At 39.1% G+C, this 13,353-nt stretch overlaps 1 protein-coding gene across 5 annotated transcripts in view; it reads right to left on the minus strand.

Moving 5' to 3' along the window:
- The window catches only part of SPAST (spastin), a 110,075-nt gene that overhangs the window by 86,587 nt on the left and 10,135 nt on the right, over positions 1–13,353 (minus strand). The window lies entirely within an intron of this gene.

Genomic DNA, 13,353 nt, shown 5'->3' on the forward strand with positions numbered 1-13,353 from the left:
TTTTTTTTTTTTTGGAGGAGCAGTGATTAAGAGCTCGGCTGCTAACCAAAAGGATGGCAGTTCGAAGCAACCAGCCACTCCTTGGGAACCCTATGGGCAGTTCAACTCTGTCCTATGGGGTCACTGTGAGTCAGAATCTACTCCACAGCAATGAGTCTGTTTTTCTGTTTGCATGGGCAAAATATCATAGCGACCCTATAAGGGTTGCTATAGGGTTGCTATGAGTCAGAATCGACTTGACGGCAGCGGGTTTGGTTTTGGGTTTGGGCAAAATATTGAATGATGCAGGAAGTGTTAAAAGATGGAAGGAGAAGCAGGGCCAAGGTGGCAGAGTGGTCAGATATTTCTGGTGATCCCCTTACAACAAAGTCCCAAAAAAAAAACAAGTGAAACGATTATGACAAGATAGGAGCCCTGAACATCAAAGGCAAATTTAGAAAACGCACTGCGCAACAAGGGGAGGGAGAGACTGTTCAGAAGCAGAGAAGAGTTGCTAGACCTGAATTGCCGTGAACCCTCAGGCACCATTCCCAGGAGTGACTGCGGCAGGCTGGCGGTAGCATTCCAGCCGCAGACTCCTCAGGGGGAGACACCCAACCACACAACCAACACATACTTCCAGAACCAGACAACAATGGTGCTTTCAGCAAGAGCTAAGTACTTCCGTATGTTTTACTGAGCCCCAGCCCCCAAGCAGGCTTCAGTGCCTGTTGATTTCCCTGGGCCTGAGTTAGGTCCTGCTGAGAACCCTAAACCATTCTCCTGGTCTTGGGGTAGGAATAATACCGGAATTGGGGGAAAAGATAATCTGCCAGCTCTATTAACCTTGGGAGCTCAGAACAAAAGCAGCTCCTGTCCAGGCATTAATGGACCATGGACTTTGAATACCTTTCCTCATGCATGGCCTGTGTGGGTCTATTTCAGGAGAATAGGCCCTTGTTGAGACTGCAACTGTTTCAGCTCTGAGGTAGAAAGGTGGGTGTTTGATATTTGACATCACACTGCCCATTAAACAGGGTCCTCACCTACCCACCTCAGGGGCCTAAGGACTGGTGGCTCCACCAACATCACACAGCCACCTGTGACATGAGTTCAAGAATAGCTGATAGCTCCCAGTCTGTCTGCAGAACCCACCCACTTGTGTGCTCCGTGCAGCAGGGATGCACTTTCCTTGCAGACACGCAGGGGAGGGTTGTCAGCCCACTGCCTTGTACAGAGCGTGACTCCCTGCTGCAACCAGATACCTGTACCTACATCAATCACCCCGTCCCTCTAAGACTATAGGACAGAGCGGTAGCATACACTTGATGACCAATGACCTGGACACCTGAGCTGAGTCTGTACAAGCGTGAATGGACTCCTAGGCTCATATGCCTGGTAACAGCTCTAGTTATCTGGTGACAGGACATTAGTGCTTCAAAGGCAAAAACAATCAAGCTAGCTCACTCAAGCAACACATTTGGACATATCAAAACAAAACAAGAAGCTAGGATACAGTAAGCAAACATGAAATAAGCTAATAGAATAACTTACACATGGCTCAGAGACAACAGTCAACATCGAATCACATTAAGAAGCAGCTGATGTTAGCTTCAACAAGCTCTCAAAACAAACAATCAAGGGATCTTCTGCATGAAGGTGCTTTCCTGGAATTACCAGATGCCGAATACAAAAGATTAATATACAGAATTCTTAAAGGCATCAGGAAGGAGATGAGGCAATACACAGAAGCAGCCAAGGAGCACACAAATAAAGCAGTTGAAAAAATTTAAAAGGTTATTCAAGAACATAATGAAAAATTTAATAAGCTGCAAGAATCCACAGAGAGACAGCAATCAGAAACTCAGAAAATAAACAATATAAATACAGAATTAAACAACTCAATAAAAAGTCAGAGGAGCAAAACGGAAGAAGTAGAAGACAGAATTACTAAGGCTGAAGATAAAAGACTTGGCACCAATATATTCAAAGACAAATTAGATAAAAGATTTTTAAAAATGAAGGGCATAACTAGATACCCATTTGCAAAAAAATGAAACAGGACCCATACCTCACGCCATGCACAAAAACTAACTTCAAGTGGTTCAAAGACCTAAACATAAAGACTAAAACGATAAAGATCATGGAAGAAAAAACAGGGACAACTTTAGGAGCCCTAATACAAGAGATAAACAGAATACAAAGCATTACTAAAAATGACAAAGAGAAACCAGATAACTGGGAGCTCCTAAAAATCAAACACCTATGCTCATCTAAAGACTCCACCAAGAGTAAATACACCACCTACAGATTGGGAAAAAATGTTCAGCTATGACATCTCAGACCAGTGCCTGATCTCTAAAATCTCTATGATTCTGTTAAAACTCAACCACAAAAAGACAAACAACCCAATTATAAATTGGGGAAAGGATATGAACATGCACTTCACTAAAGAAGATATTCAGGAAGCTAACAGATACATGAGAAAATGCTCTCGATCGTTAGCCATTAGAGAAATGCAAATTAAAACTACAATGAGATTCCATCTCACTCCAGCAAGGCTGGCATTAATGCAAAAAACACAAAATAATAAATGTTGGAGAGGCTGAGGAGAGACTGGAACTCTTATACACTGCTGGTGGGAATGTAAAATGGTACAACCACTTTGGAAATCTATCTGGCATTTCCTTAAAAAGTTAGGAATAGAACTACCATACAACCCAGAAATCCCACTCCTCAGAATATATCCTAGAGAAATAAGAACCTTTACACAAACAGATATATGCACACCCATGTTTATTGCAGCACTGTTTCCAACAGCAAAAAGGTGAAAGCAACCAAGGTGTCCACCAATGAATAAATGGATAAATAAATTATGGTATATTCACACAATGGAATAGGGACATCTAAGTCAATTGGCAAAATAAATTCTGTTAAGAAAACATTCTGCATCCCATTTTGAAGTGTGGTGTCTGGGGTCTTAAATGCTAACAAGTGGCCATCTAAGATGCATCAACTGGTCTCAACCCACCTGGATCAAAGGAGAATGAAGAACACCAAGGTCACAAGATAATTATGAGCCCAAGAGACAGAAAGGGCCACATGAACTAGAGACTTACATCATCCTGAGGCCAGAAGAACTAGATGGTGCCCGGCCACAATCGATGACTGCCCTGCCAGGGAGCACAACAGAGAATCCCTAAGGGAGCAGAACAGTGGGATGCAGACTCCAAATTCTCACAAAAAGACCAGACTTAATGGTTTGACTGAGACTAGAAAAATCCAGCAGTCATGGTCCCCAAACCTTCTGTTGGCCCAGGACAGGAACCATCCCCGAAGACAACTAACTCCTCAGACATGGACTGGAATGGACTATGGGTTGGAGAGAGATGCTGATGAGGAGTAAGTTACTTGTATCAAGTGGACACTTGAGACTGTGTTGGCATCTCCCGTCTAGAGGGGAGATGGGAGGGTAGAGAGGGTTAGAAACTGGCAAAACAGTCATGAAAGGAAAGACTGGAAGGAGGGAGCGGGCTGACTCATTAGGGGGAGAGTAAATGGAAGTATGTAGTAAGGTGTATATAAGTTTACATGTGAGAGACTGACTTGAACTGTAAACTTTCACTTAAAGCGCAATAAAAATTATTAAAAAAAAAAAAATGAAACCCTAAGAATCATGTGGGACTCTATCAAGAGAAATAACCTATAAGTGATTGGAGTACCAGAACAGGGAGGGATAACAGAAAATACAGAGAGAACTGTTGAAGATTTCTTGGCAGAAAACTTCCCCGATATCATGAAAGATAAGATGATATCTATCCAAGATGCTCATCAAACTCCACATAAGGTAGATCTCAAAAGAAAGTCACCAAAACATACTATAATCAAACTTGCCAAAACCAAAGATAAAGAGAGAATTTTAAGGGCAGCTAAACAAAAAGTCACCTACATAGAAGAGTCAGTAAGACGAAGTTCGGACTACTCAGCAGAAACCATGCAGACAAGAAGGCAATGGGATGACTTATATAAAGCACTAAGGAAAATAACTGCCAGCAAAGAATCATATATCCAGCAAAACTGTCTCTCAAATATAAAGGTGAAATTAGGACATTTCCAGATAAACAGAAGTTTCGGGAATTCATAAAAGCCAAACCAAAACTACAAGAAACACTAAAGGGAGTTCTCTGGTTAGAAAATCAAAAATATCAGATATCAAAGCAAGACTACCATGAACACAGGACAGATGTCAACGCAGATACGGAAATCACAAAAATAAACCAAGATAAAAAAACGCTCAAAACAGGGAAACAGTGATGTCATTATGTAAAAGACAACATTCAAACAATAAAGAGGGACTAAGAAATGCAGTCATAGATCTTTCATATGGAAAGGAAGACAAGACAATATAAATAAAAGTTAGGTTTAAACATAGAAAAACAGGGGTAAACATTAAGATAACCACAAAGTAAAGTAACAATCCTACTCATCAAAATAAAATACAAGAAAAAAACAGAGACTCGGAAGAAACAAAATCAACAAGAAAAAATAAGAGAAAAAGACGCTATATAAACTACTTGGCACAAAAAATTAAGTGAAAAAAAGAAACTGTCAACAGCACACAAAAAAAGACATCTAAATAACAGCACTAAACTCACAACTATCCATAATTACGCTGAATGTAAATAGATTAAACCAAAAAACCAAACCAAACCCACCGCCATCGAGTCAATTCTGACTCATAGCGACCCTATAAGACAGAGTGGAACTGCCCCATAGAGTTTCCAAGGAGCGCCTGGCAGATTCGAACTGCTGACCTTTTCGTTAGCAGCTGTAGCACTGAACCACTATGCCACCAGAGTTTCCACAAATAGACTAAACGCATTAATAAAAAGACAGAGACTGGCAGAATGGATTAAAAAAAAACATGATCCGTCTATATGCTGCCTACAAGAGACACACCTTAGGCTTAGAGACATAAACTAAAACTCAAATGACTGAAAAAACATGTATCAAGCAAACAAACAAAAAAAAAAGCAGGAGTGGCAATCTTAATTTCTCACAAAATAGACTTTATTTTTCACTCTGCTTTAAATGAAAGCTTCCAAATCAAATCAGACTCTGATAGAAAAATTTAAAAACACCTTGCTATAGAATCCTAATTGCTCTCCCCCAATGAGACAGCACACTCCTTCCCTCCACTCTGTCTTTTCACGTCCGTTCGCCAGCTTCCGATACCCTCTGACCTCTCATCTCCCCTTCAAAAAGGAGATGCCAACACAGTCTCATGTGTCTACATTATCCAAAAAGCTCATTCTTGACCATTATCATTGTCTATCCCATAGTCCAGTCCAATGCCTGACTAAAGAGCTGGGTTCCTCTCTTGGGCTAACAGAAGGTCTGGGGACCATGACCTCTGGGGTCATTCTACTCTCAGTCAGACCATTAAGTCTGGTCTTATTATTAGAATTTGGGTCTGCATCCCACTGCTCTCCTGCTCCCTCAGAATCTCTGTGTGTTCCCTGTCAGGACAGTCATCAGGTGTAGCCAGGCACCATCTAGTTCTTCTGGTCTCATGCTTACATAGTCTCTGCTTTCTGTGGCCCTCTCTGCCTCTTGGACTCATAATTACATTGTGTTTCATGTTCTTCATTCTTCTTTGCTTGAGGGGGGTTGAAACCAATTGATACATCTTAGATGGTCGCTTCCAAACGTTTAAGATCCCAAACGCCACTCTCCAAAGTGGGACGCAGAATGTTTTAATAGACTTTATCATGCGAATTGACTCAGATGTCCACTGAAACCATGGTCTCCAAACCCTGCCCCTGCTATGCTGGCCTTCAAAGCATTCATTTTATTCAGGAACTTCTTTGCTTTTGGTTTAGTTCAGTTGTGCTAACCTCTCCTATATTATGTGTTGTCTTTCCCGTCACCTAAAAGAGTTTTTATCTACTATCTAATTATCCAAAAAGGAGAAAGGGCCAAAATCAAAGAATTATACCTACACCATAAACAAACAGAAAGACAGCAACAAAAGAAACCCTCAGGCACCAAAAGAAAGCAAATAATAAAAATTAGAGCAGAATTAAATGAAATAGAGAACAGAAAAACCACTGAAAGAGTTAACAATACCAAAAGCTGGTTCGTGGAAAAAATTAGCAAAATTGACAAACCACTGGCCAAACTAACAAAAGGAAAACAGGAAATGAAGCAAATAACCCGAATAAGAAATGAAATGGGCGATATTACAACAGAATCACATGAAATTAAAAGAATCATAACACATTACTACGAAAAACTGTATTCTAACAAATTTGAAAACCTAGATGAAATGGGTGAATTTCTAGAAAGACTACCTACGTGAACTAACACAAACAGAGGTAGAACAACTAAATAAACCCATAACAAAAGAAAAGATTGAAAAAGGTAATTAAAAACTCACAACAAAAAAAGCCCTGGCCCAGACGACTTCACTGCAGAGTTCTACAAAACTTTCAGAGAAGAGTTAACACCACTACTACTAACAGTATCTCACAGCACAGAAAAGCATGGAATACTCCCAAACTCATTCTATGAAGCCAACATATCCCTCATACCAAAACCAGGTAGAGCCACCAAAAAAGAAAGAAAACTGCAGACCTATATCCCTCATGAACATAGACAAAAATCCTCGATAAGATTACACCAATAGAATTCAATCACGTATCATAAAAATAATTCACCATGACTTTTTTTTTTTTTAAGCAGGGATGGTTCAGCATTAAAAACACAATTAATGTAATCCATCATATAAATTAGAACAAAAGATAAGAAAAACAGGATTTTATCAATCGATGGAGAAAAGGCATTTGACAAAGTTCAGCACACATTCATGACAAAAACTCTGAAAAAAACAGGAATAAAAGGAAAACTCCTCAACATCACAAAAGGCATTCATACAAAGCCAACAACCAACATCGTCCTAAATGAAGAGAGTCTGAAAGCATTCCCTTTGAGAAAAGGAACCAGACAAGGGTGCCCTTTATCACCACTCTTACGAAACATTGTTCTGGAGGTCCTAGCCAGATTTAAAAAAAAAAAAAAAAAAAAAATTTTTTTTTTTTTTTTTTTAAGGCTAGATAAATAAAGGGCATCCAGATTGGCAAGGAAGAAGTAAAACTATCTCTATTTGCAGATGACACAATCTTATACACAGAAAACCCTAAAGAATCCTCAAGTAAACTACTGAAACTAATAGAATTCAGCAGAGTATTAGGATACAAGACACACATACAAAAATCAGTTGGATTCCTCTACATCAACAAAAAGAGCATCGAAGAGGAAATTGCTAAATCAATACCATTTACAGTAGCCCCCCAAAAGATAAAATACTTGGAAATAAATCTTACCAGGGACGTAAAAGACCTAAAGAAAGAAAACTACAAGACACTACCGCAGGAAACCGAGAGAGGCCTACAGACATGGAAAAACATACCTTGCTCATGGATAGGAAGACTTAACATTGTAAAAATGTCTACTATACCCAAAGCGATCTATAGATACAATGCAATTCTGATCCAAATTCCAACAACATTTTTTAATGAGATGAAGAAAAAAATCACCAACTTCATATGGAAGGGAAAGAGGCACCGGATAAGTAAAGCATTACTGGAAAAGAAGAACAAAATGGGAGGCCTCACTCTACCTGATCTTAAAACCTATTATGCCAGCACAAAAGTCAAAACAGCATGGTACTGGTACAATAACAGACACAGACCAAAGGAACAGAACTGAGAATCTGGACATAAATCCATTCACCTGTGAGCAGCTGATATTTGACAAAGGCCTAAAGTCAGTTAAATGGGGAAAACACAGTCTCTTTAACAAATGGTGCTGGAGTAACTTGATATCCATCTGCAAAAAATGAAATGAGACCCCACCTCACACCATGCACAAAAACTAACTCAAAATGGACCAAAAATGTAAATATAAAATCTAAAATGATAAAGGTCATGGAAGAAAAAACAGGGACAATGCTACAAGCCATAATACATGGCATGAACAGTATACAAAGCATTACTAGTAATGCACAAACACCAGAAGAGAAACTAGAAAACTGAGACCTCCTAAATATCAAACACCTATGCTCTTCCAAAGATTCCACCAAAAGAGTAAAAGATTACCTACAGGCTGGGAAAAAGTTTTTAGCTATGACATTTCCAATCAGCATTTGCTCTCTAAAATCTACATGATACTGCAAAAACTCACAATAAGAGGACAAACAACCCAATTAAAAAATGTGCAAAGGATATGAACAGGCACTTTGCTAAAGATATTCAGGCAGCTAACACATACATGAGGAAATGCTAAATGATCATTAGCCATTAGAGAAATGCAAATCAAAACTACAATGAGAGGCAGAGTCAAGATGGCAGAATAGACAAACGCTTCCAGCAGGCCCTCTTTATAACAAAGACCCGAAAGAACAAGCAAAAGGAGTATATTTATGACAAGCTAGGAGCCCTGAGCATCAAAGGCAAGCTAAGAAAACGAACAGAGGGACAGGGGGAGGCAGAGATGGTTCAGAAGTGGAGAGGAGTAACTGGACCTGAATCACAGGGAGCCCTCAGGCACCATTCCCGGAGTGGTGGTGGCAGGCTAGTACTAGCGTTCGCCCCAGTTTCCTCAGGGAGAAGCAGCCAACCACATAACCTACTAACACCTCCGGAACCAGAGAAGAACAGAACTCTCCACAAAAGGTAAGTACTTGTGTATATTTTACCACATCCCACCACCCCCAAGCTGGCTTCAGTGGCTGATTTCCCTGGGCCTGAGACAGGCACTGTTGAGCGCCTAGAGAACTCCCAGCCTTGGGAAAGGAAAAAACTTGTAATTGGGGGAAAAGATAATAGCCCAGTTCCACTCACCTGGGGAGCCTGGAACAGAAGCAGCTCCTGTACAGGCATAAACGATCCATGGACTTTGAGCACCTTTCCTCTCAGCATGGACCTTAGTGGGCCTATTCCAGAATAGGCTCTTGTTGGCAAACTCCAACCATTTCAGCTGTGCGGTGCAGAGGTGGGTGTTTGATGTTTGACATTGCTTTGTGTATTAAACAAAGTCCTCGCCAACCCACATCAGGGGCCTAAGGACTGGTAGCTCCACTCAGGTCACCCAGCCACACGCGAACGGGGTCCTAGGATAACTGGTACCACCCAGTCCTAACAACCAAAAACACTGGGTGCCCATTTTCCATCTACAGAACACACCCACCCGCACGCTCTAGGGAACAGGGATGCACTTTCCTCAAAGACAGTCAGGAGTTGGCTCTCAGCCCGCCTTGTTCAGAGTGTGGCCCCCTGCCGCAATCAGACACCGGTACATACACCAATCACCCCTGCCACTCTAAGACTGTAGGACAGAGCCTGTACCACACACTTGATGATCAGCTACCTGGAAACATGAGCTGAATTCATACAAGAAAACTGAATGGACTCCTAGATTGATATACCTGATAACAGCTCTAGCCAGCTGGGGACAGGACGTCAGACCTCCAAAGGTGAAAATAATCAAGCTAGCTCACTCAAGGAACGCATAGGGGTATATCAAAACAAACAAACAAAAAAGAAGCTATGACACAGTAAGCAAACATGAACTAATCTAATAACTTATAGATGGCTCGGAGACAACAGTCATTACCAAGTCACTTAAAGAAACAGACCATGATCACCTCAACAAGCTCTCAAAACAAAGAATCAAGGGATCTTCTAAATGAAAGTGCCTTCCTGGAATTACCAGAGGCAGAATAGAAAAGATTAATATACAGAACCCTTCAAGACATCAGGAAGGAAATGAGGCAATATGCAGAACAAGCCAAGGAACACACAGATAAAGCAACTGAAGAAATCAGAAAGATTATTCAGGAATATAATGAAAAGTTTAATAAGCTGGAAAAATCCATACAAAGACAGCAATCAGAAATCCAAGCAAGATTAACAAAAAAATAACAGAAGTAGACAACTCAACAGAAAGTCAGAGGAGCAGAATTGAGCAAGTAGAAGCCAGAATTTCTGAACTTGAAGATTAATCTCTAGGCAATAATATATTTGAAGAAAAATCAGATAAAAGAATTTTAAAAAATGAAGAAACCTTAAAGAATAATGTGGGACTCTATCAAGAGAAATAAGCTACGAGTGATTGGACTACCAGAACAGGGAAGGATAAAAGAAAATACAGAGAAAACTGTTAAAGATTTGTTGCCATAAAACTTCCCTGACATCGTGAAAGATGAGAAGATAGCTATTGAAGATGCTCATCAAACTCCACATAAGGTAGATGTTAAAAGAAAGTCACCAAGACATATTATAATCAAACTTGCCAAAACCAAAGATAAAGAGAGAATTTTAAGAGCCGCTACAGATAAACGATAAGTCACCTACAGAGGAGAGCCAACAAGAATAAGCTCAGACTACTCAGTAGAAGCCATGCATGCAAGAAGGCAATGGGATGACTCATTTAAAAAACTGAAGGAAAAAAATTGCCAGCCAAGAATCGTTTATCCAGCAAAACTGTCTCTCAAATATGAAGGTGAAATTCGGACATTTCCAGATAAACAGAAATTTAGGGAATTTGTAAAAAACCAAACAAAAACTACAAGAAATACTGAAGAGAGTTCTTTTGTTAGTAAATCAATAATATCAGGTATCAACCAATGACTAGAACACTGGGCAGAGCAAACAAAAGTCAACCCAAACAGGGAAATCAAAAAAAAAAAAAGCAAGATTTTTTTTTTAAAAAAAAAAAAGCTCAAAACAGGGTAAAAGCAATGTTATTACATAAAAGAAGACACCAATAAAACAATAAACGGGAGCTAAGAAAGGTAATCACAGATCTTCCATATGGAGAGGAAGACATGGCAATACAAAGAAATAAAAGTTAGGTTTAAATTTAGAAAAATAGGGGTAAATAAGGTAACCACAAAGGGGACAAACGATCTTACTAATCAAAATAAAATACAAGGAAAAATACTCAGCAGAAACAAAATCCAAAACAACAAATATCGGGAAAAGACAATATATAATCTACTCGACACGTAAAATTAAGTGGGAAAAAGAAACTGTCAACAACACACAACAAAAGACATCAAAATAACAGCACTAAATTCACATGTATCCATAATGACGCTGAAAGTAAATGGACTAAATGCACCAATAAAGAGACAGAGTAGCAGAATGGATTCAAAAACACGATCTGTCTATATGCTGCCTACAAGAGACACACCTAAGACTTACAGATACAAACAAAAACTCAAAGGATGGAGAAAAATACATAAAGCATAGAACAATCAAAAAAGAGCAGTGACAATATTAATTACTGACAAAATAGACTTTAAAGTTAAATCCATCACAAAAGATAAGAAAGGACACTATATAATGACCAAAGAAACAACAGAACAAGAACATATAACTTTATGAAATATTTATGTGCTCAATGACAAGGCTGCAAGATACATAAAACAAACTATCAGCATTGAAAAGGGAGATAGACAGCTCCACAATTACAGCAGGCGACTTCAACACACCACTTTCGGTGAAGGACAGGACACCCAGGAAGATCTAAAGGCCACAATCAACCAACTTGGCCTCAAATACATATACAGAACACTCCACCCAACAGCAGTCAAGTATACTTTCTTTTCTAGTACACACGGAACATTCTCTAGAATAGACCACGTATTAGGTCATAAAGCAAGCCTTAGCAGAATCCAAAACACTGAAACATTACAAAGCATCTCCTCTGACCTTAAGGACATAAAAGTGGAAATCAATAACAGAAAAAGCAGGGAAAAGAAATCAAACACTTGGAAACTGAACAATACCCTGCTCAAAAAAGACTGGGTTACAGAATGCATTCAGGATGGAATAAAGAAATTCACAAAATCCAATGAGAATAAATACACTTCCTATCAGAACCTTTGAGACACAGTCAGGGCAGTGCTCAGAGGTAAATCTATATCAGTAAATGCACACATACAGAAAGAAAAAGGGCCAAAACCAAAGAATTACCCTACAACTGGAACAAGTAGAGAGCAACAAAAGAAACTCTGAGGCACCAGAAGAAATCAAATAATAAAATTAGAGCAGAACTAAATGACATATAAAACAGAAAAACAACTGAAAGAATTAACAAGGCCAAAAGCTGGTTTGTTGAAAAAAATAACAAAATTGATAAACCACTGGCCAAACTGATAAAAGAAAAACAGGAGAGGAAGCAAATAACTCAAATAAGAAATGAGATGGGGGATATTACAACAGAGTCAACTGAAATTAAAAAAATCTTATAAGGCAACTATAAAAAATTATACTCTAACAAATTCAAAAACCTAGAAGAAACGGATGAATTCCTAGAAACACACTACCTACCTAAACTAACACAAACAGAAGTAGAACAACTAAATAAACCCATAACAAAAGAACAAGTTGAAAAGGTAATCAAAAAACTCCCAACAAAAAAAAGCCCTGGCCCGGATGTCTTCACTGCAGAGTTCTACCAAACTTTCAGAGAAGAGTTAACACCACTACTGCTAAAGGTATTTCAGAGCATACAAAAGGACAGACTACTACCAAACTCATCCTATGAAGCCACCATATATCCCTGATACCAAAACCTGGTAAAAGACACCACAAAAAAAGAAAATTACAGACCTATATCCCTCATGAATTTAGATGTAAAAATCCTCAAGAAAATTCCAGCCAAGAGAATTCAACAACATACCAAAAAATAATCGACCATGACCAAGTGGGATTCACACCAGGTAGGCAGGGATGGTTCAGCAATAGAAAAACAATTAATGCAATCCATCATATAAATAAAACAAAAGACAGAATCACATGATTTTATCAATTGATGCAGAAAAGGCATTTGACAAAGTTCAACACCCATTCATGATCAAAACTCTCGGCAAAACAGGATTAGAAGGAAAATTCCGCAACATAATAAAAGGCATTTTACAAAGACAACAGCCAACATCATCCTAAATGGAGAGAGCCTGAAAGCATTCCCATTAAGATTGGGAACCAGACAAGGATGCCCTTTATCACCACTCTTATTTAACATTGTGCTGGAGGTCCTAGCCAGAGTAATTAGGCTAGATAAAGAAATAAAGGGCATCCAGATTGGTAAGAGAGAAGTAAAATTAACTGTATTTGCAGATGACATGATCTTATACACAGAAAACTCTAAGGAATCCTCAAGAAAACTACTGAAACTAATAGTTAAGAAGAGTATCGGGATACAAAATAAACATACAAAAACCAGTTGGATTCCTCTACACCAACAGAAAGAACATCGAAGAGGAAATCGCCAAATCAATACCATTTACAGCAACCCATAGGAAGA

This window comes from Loxodonta africana, chromosome 26 (genome assembly GCF_030014295.1).
Source record: "Loxodonta africana isolate mLoxAfr1 chromosome 26, mLoxAfr1.hap2, whole genome shotgun sequence".
Lineage (NCBI taxonomy): Eukaryota > Metazoa > Chordata > Mammalia > Proboscidea > Elephantidae > Loxodonta > Loxodonta africana.